The sequence below is a fragment of the Phoenix dactylifera genome, unplaced genomic scaffold (assembly GCF_009389715.1).
Source record: "Phoenix dactylifera cultivar Barhee BC4 unplaced genomic scaffold, palm_55x_up_171113_PBpolish2nd_filt_p 000141F, whole genome shotgun sequence".
Classification (NCBI taxonomy): Eukaryota; Viridiplantae; Streptophyta; class Magnoliopsida; order Arecales; family Arecaceae; genus Phoenix; species Phoenix dactylifera.
This window is the reverse complement of record NW_024067697.1, coordinates 724219-730055: the sequence shown is the minus strand read 5'-3', so window position 1 is coordinate 730055 and position 5837 is coordinate 724219. Positions and strand designations below refer to the sequence as shown.

At 33.1% G+C, this 5837-nt stretch overlaps 1 non-coding gene across 1 annotated transcript; it reads left to right on the top strand.

The window, feature by feature from the left end:
- The first annotated feature begins 5497 nt into the window (after positions 1–5497).
- TRNAP-UGG lies at positions 5498–5569 on the top strand. Its single transcript has one exon. It is a non-coding gene; the product is annotated as a tRNA-Pro (tRNA).
- The last annotated feature ends 268 nt before the right edge of the window (positions 5570–5837 follow it).

Below are 5837 nucleotides of genomic sequence, written 5' to 3'. Positions count from 1 at the left end.
ATTCAAAGCATCATGTCACATGCAAAACATAATATGCATTAAGTCATAACATCATGTATTCAAACATTAAGAGTAAGCATGTCAAGGATCAAAATTAATTCTTTTCAAATAAACTCTCCCTATTTATATATAATTCTACACTGATTTGATCCTTAAAGTGTGTTTTCAAGTGATCGAAACTTCATTTGGCTTTTCACAAGCTTTTTTTTTTTATATATATACTTTCATTTATCTTGTCATTCATTTCCTCATTTTTGAATTTCTTCCTTTAACCACTCAGTGAACATTCTGATCTTCATTTCTTTTGGTTTTACTTTTCTATGCTCTATACTCTATTTGCTCCCTATCTGGTGGAGTTGGAAGGGGTACGAGGTACTACCACTAGCCTCCCTCTTGTGCCGTCCCTAATATGCCCTTCACCAAATAGTTGGGTCAAATAGTGCCGGGTACTACCACTAGCCTCTCCATTGACACCATCCCTATGATGAGCAATATAGAAAGGTTAAACCGTTTCCTTTAACAACAAGATATTCACTCCAAACTCTCCCTATTTAAATATAATTAATTACGAATTTTATCCCTTCCAAAAGAATGCTCACACAAGTCTCACAAATATGCTGAATATATTATGTTTGCTCTACTTTTTCTTAAGATTGGAGTATTTACTTAGCTTTTACTTCTCCCGAACAATGTTCATTTTTTTTTTTATATCTCTTTCTTTTTGTTATTTTCAAGTAATTGCATGAAAGAGCAGAATAAAAAATTAATCTAATATGCTGCATATAAATATATATCATGCAAACAACATTTTCATTATGCCCAATGATTCATAGCTTATCACAAGTTATTTTGAATTAGAGATTTGAGGCATAAACTTGTGTATTTCATGGTTATACATTATACAGGTAAAAGTAAACTTCAATTTAATCACACCATGAAACAATTATTATTAGCATGAGAATGAAGCATGATATCAAGATGATCAGCAATTAAAGGTTTAATCATGCTACCATATAATTTCAAACTATTGATTTTGCTCAACTAACTCACAGGAGAAGGGTTTAGATTACCAGTGCATTTAGCATTCTTCATGCCAAATACCTTTTAGATTCTTTACACCTTTGGCTGAAGAAAATCTCTCTTTTTTTTTGTTTGCAAGGAAATGTTTATTGTATCTTTCATCGAGGTGTCCTTCAAATTGAAATTTCTTGCTCATAAATCTTGTATCATTAGCAAAATCTTTTTCTTTCTTGAAGGAAAGTCATTAGTTTCTTCAAGATACAAAACATTCATACAACATATTTCTTAACTAGATGACTCAACATAAGATATGACAATAATTGAATATTGAGTCACTTTACTCAAGAGATTGCCTAAATATAAGCAAGCACAAGTCACTTGAACTAAAGAGATAGTTTCATTAAGTAAGATGGTTCAAGGATAAGCATGTGAGGCAATAGGAAGATTCATCAAGGTTAAATCAATTTCTTGTTTTCAAAATCAATTTAGCTTAGATTTTATTTACTTAAGATAATTATCAATAAGATAAACAAGTTAGGTTTTAATCAAATTATCTTAAACAATTGTTTCTATCAGAATTCTGATTACGTTTCAACTTTCAACACAAGTAATCATGTTTCAGAGAGAAGCAATCTTCTTTTAGAGCAGATAAGATTTTATTTTTGACTTATGAGAGATAGTTCAAAGGATTTAATATTCATGCTTTAAAAGATTTTTATGCTCAGATTAAACATGATAGGTTAAAAATAATCAACAAAGTTCGAGATAATTTTAGAGAAAGATATTAATCATGGATACAATGATTATGCTCAATGAAATATTTTAGTGATCAGATTTATTGATTTTGAATTTTAGAATAGTCTTGAGAATTACTTGTAAGAGGAAAGACAATTTGTTATTATAAAAACTTTTAAGTAAGTTTCTTATTATGATCATAACACATTAATCATTTATGATTGAACTACTTTGAGATGATTATGGTTTAACCTATGATGCATATATGAGACTTATAAAGCAAATCATAATACATTTCAGATAATCATATAAGGAATGAATGGTATAATAATAACATGATGAATTACATTCATACCTTCACAAAGGATAACAAAAGATTTCATAAGTATTATGCTCAATAAAGTTTTAGCATGAAATCAGTATCAAACATTTATACTAGAGAAAAAATTTAGATTTTGAAAAACTTAAAGGGGAAGGTTATACATATTCATTCATTGTTTTCTTATTATCATGCAAGCACTAGAAAAATTTTATGCTAAGATTGTTGAGATAAAAATTTAACATACATATAAAGCATTTAAAGCTTTGATGCAGAGAGTATCGTAATTTTAATATATGATGTAGAATGTTAAACCTGATACTAGATTTAATGAATAAGTTGAGACTTATTTTAAATAATGTGTCAACGCACCCATTTGTATGAGAGTTCCATTTATTCCATGGGTAACTTGGCACACCTATATCTACACCCTCATATTTTCATTTTAGGTACCCAAACTTGCTTGGGTCCTTAATGGTTAGTGCATATGGTTCCTTTTGGAACCCAAATTTGTTTAATAGTAACAACTTTACCATTTGTTTTAATAGTATTGGACCTATAGGCAAAGTTGTTATACCCAATCTTTTCATGTTTGAAATAAGTTATCTTATTTGATGGTTTGCTTGGTGAATTGATAACCCTTTTATTTAGGGGTTTAAGTAAAGAAGTCCAGCCAAGTCTTGATTTATCAAAAATAGCATGTTGGCTTTCAAACATCGTTTTTAATCTTTCTGAACTTACAGTGAATTTGTTAATAAAAGATTTTAGTTGGTTAACTTTTTCACTTAAGTTTTGATTTTCTTCAATTAAATTCTGATTTTTCTGAATCAATTCTTCTGAATTTAATCTTAAGTGTTCATTCTCAGAATTTAATTTGTCTTTCATTTCAGCAGTAGAATTTCTTTCTTCTGACATTTTCAGATGTAGCCTTTTATTCTTTAAACTAAGCTTCTTGTATTCTAAGTATAAATCAGAAAATACATCATGAAGTTCATCAAATGTAAAATCAGATTGAGCTTCAGTATGTACTTGATTTTTGAATGAGAAATCACTTTGTATTCGAGTACATACCTCATCTTCATGTGCCACAAAGCATAGATTTTCAATTTTAGTTTGTTGCTCTTCTTCTTCGGAGCTAGTTTCAAATTCACTAGAAATGTTAGTGCATTCATATTTAACTTCAAGCATATTCCAGATTTCCTTAGCAGTTATGCAAAAAGATATGCTATTAAGTTTACTATCATCTAATGCACAATATAGAATATTCATTGCTTTTGCATTTTGCTGTGCCATTTTCTTATCATGATTAGTGTTTGTGTCTAGCCCGTTGACTATGATACTCCATAAATCATAGTCATGTGCTTGAAAGAAAATGCGCATGCGTGCTTTCCAATATGTGTAGTTTATGCCATTAAATAGTGGAGGTCGATCAATTAATTGTTCCTCTTCTAGAAAACTATCTATTTGAGTTGTCATGATCTTTGGCTCTTTGACGGTTAGGTCAAAATAAAAAAGGCAAGGAATTATAGAGCACCGACTCTGATACCACTTGTTGCCCAAGGTGACAATCCAAGAGGGGGGGGGGGGGTGAATTGGGTTTTTCTAAATTTTTGGTGCTTTAAATGTTTTCTTGGTTAAGTGCGGTGAATGTTTTCTTAAATTACTTGAATGAATTAAATGAGAGTAAAGATGAAAGATTATGCAAGAATAAGCATAAGAACAAGTACAACACAAACACAACGATATATAGTGATTCGGTGCACCCCAAGGCACCTACGTCCACTCCCCAAGCGTCCCTTTGGGAATTTTACTATAATCCCTCGAATTACAGTAGGATTGTTTTCCGGGCTCACAATCCAAAACCTTTACAATTTGGTTTTTCGGGATCACCAAGAACCTGTGTTGGTTTTACGGGCTCACCAACGAACCTTCACAATTGGTTTTATGGGCTTACCAACAACCTACGTTGGTTTTACGGGCTTACCAACAACCTACGATGTTGGTTTTACGGGCTTACCAACAAACCTTACAACAAGAATAAAGAACAAGAAACTAAAGCTCCTAAATGAGCAAATAAAATAATTATGAGCTACAAAGAAGAGTTTAGAATATAGTTATCCTTTTAATAAGGCTCTTCTCTTCTTTGTCAAGATTGCTTCACTCTTCAAGGGTTGGTGGAGCTCTTAATGTCTCTTGGAATCTGCTCAACCACTTTCTTTTGGCTCTTTGAATGAAGCAATTGAATGAAGCTTGCGTTGCTAGGGTTTTCTCTTGAATGCACTTGATGTATTTTCCAAAGTTTTCTTCCTCTGATGAATACTTCCTCTTAAATACTTCTCCAACCTCCAAATAGTCCTTTCTGACCGTTGGATTGAAGAAACTAGCCGTTTATAGCCGTTGGGAGTCCAAAAAGCACTTCTGCATAACTAGCTGTTATGCTTCTGCCCGTGCTTGGGTCGACCCAAACTTTCCTGGGGTCGACCCAAACCACTGTTCATCAGACTTGGGTCAGCTCAAGCTTTTCTTGGGTCGACCATCTCAGAAAACACAGAACTTTGTATTTCAGCCTTCCTTCACTTGGGTCGACTCAACTCTTTTTGGGTCGACTCAAGGTTGGGTCGACTCAAGGTGGGGTCGACTCAAGTTCCATTGGGGTCGACCCTCTCAGGGATTCCAGAGACTTGTTTTCTTGAGGCTTGAAGATGGGGTCGACTCAACTTTCACTTGGGTCGACCCTAGTACTGTTCATCCATGCCATAAGTTCTAGAATGTGCCAGAATATTTCTAAAACATGCCAGGGTCGACTCCATCTCTTCTAGGGTCGACTCCTACTCTGTGCCAAGTGTTCCAAAGGCGTGCCACTTCGTTCCAAGGCGTGCCAAATGTATCGGGATCGACTCCAAACTAATTGGGGTCGACTCTAACCATGTTTTTCTGTACTTTGAAGGTTAGTTATACACATTGAAACAATAATATGATATTTCAAGCAAATTACGATGCAAGGCACAATAGAGTTTCATACCCTTAATAGTTGAAATTACCGAATTGCCTTTTTAGGTATTTTAACGTGAAACTTTGCCAAAATGGATTCTTAATCTTTCTACCATTCTCTATTACAAATTTTATCTCGTTTATCAATTCTTGAGAGTGGTTTTGACCATATAGTCCTAATGTATCATGAGTGTATCAAGGATGTGCTATTTATCAATGATGTATCGAGTTAATTTGCATTTCTAATTTGATATGGCCTCAATGGTTGTGTTAATCATCAAAATAACATTATCATCCTCAGACTCATTTCATGCGTTGCCTCTATGTGAAAGTATTGGGAGCGTAAACTTCCTAACAAATAGCAATGTAGTTGGTTAAAAAGGGACTGTAATAGATTTTACCATCATACAAGTCCAATAAATTAAAGTTTAAGGGCATTTGGTCTAGTGGTATGATTCTCGCTTTGGGTGCGAGAGGTCCCGAGTTCGATTCTCGGAATGCCCCTTAAATTTTTTTGCAATTTTTCTGCTACAAAATTCTGGATCCAATTTTATTAGTCTATGAAAAACAAAATGATTCTACTTAGAACTTTTTCATTTGTTGCTTCAAATCTATCTTAAGCTCAATTTTCTATTTTTTCCCAATTTCATTTTACTTTTCACTATTTTTTTTTAGTGTTCCCATCTAGCACTCTTTGATTAATTACTCTCAAGTTATATCCTAACCTCAATTCTTAGAAGTGCACTTCTTAACATTGTTATTGTCCCTTATT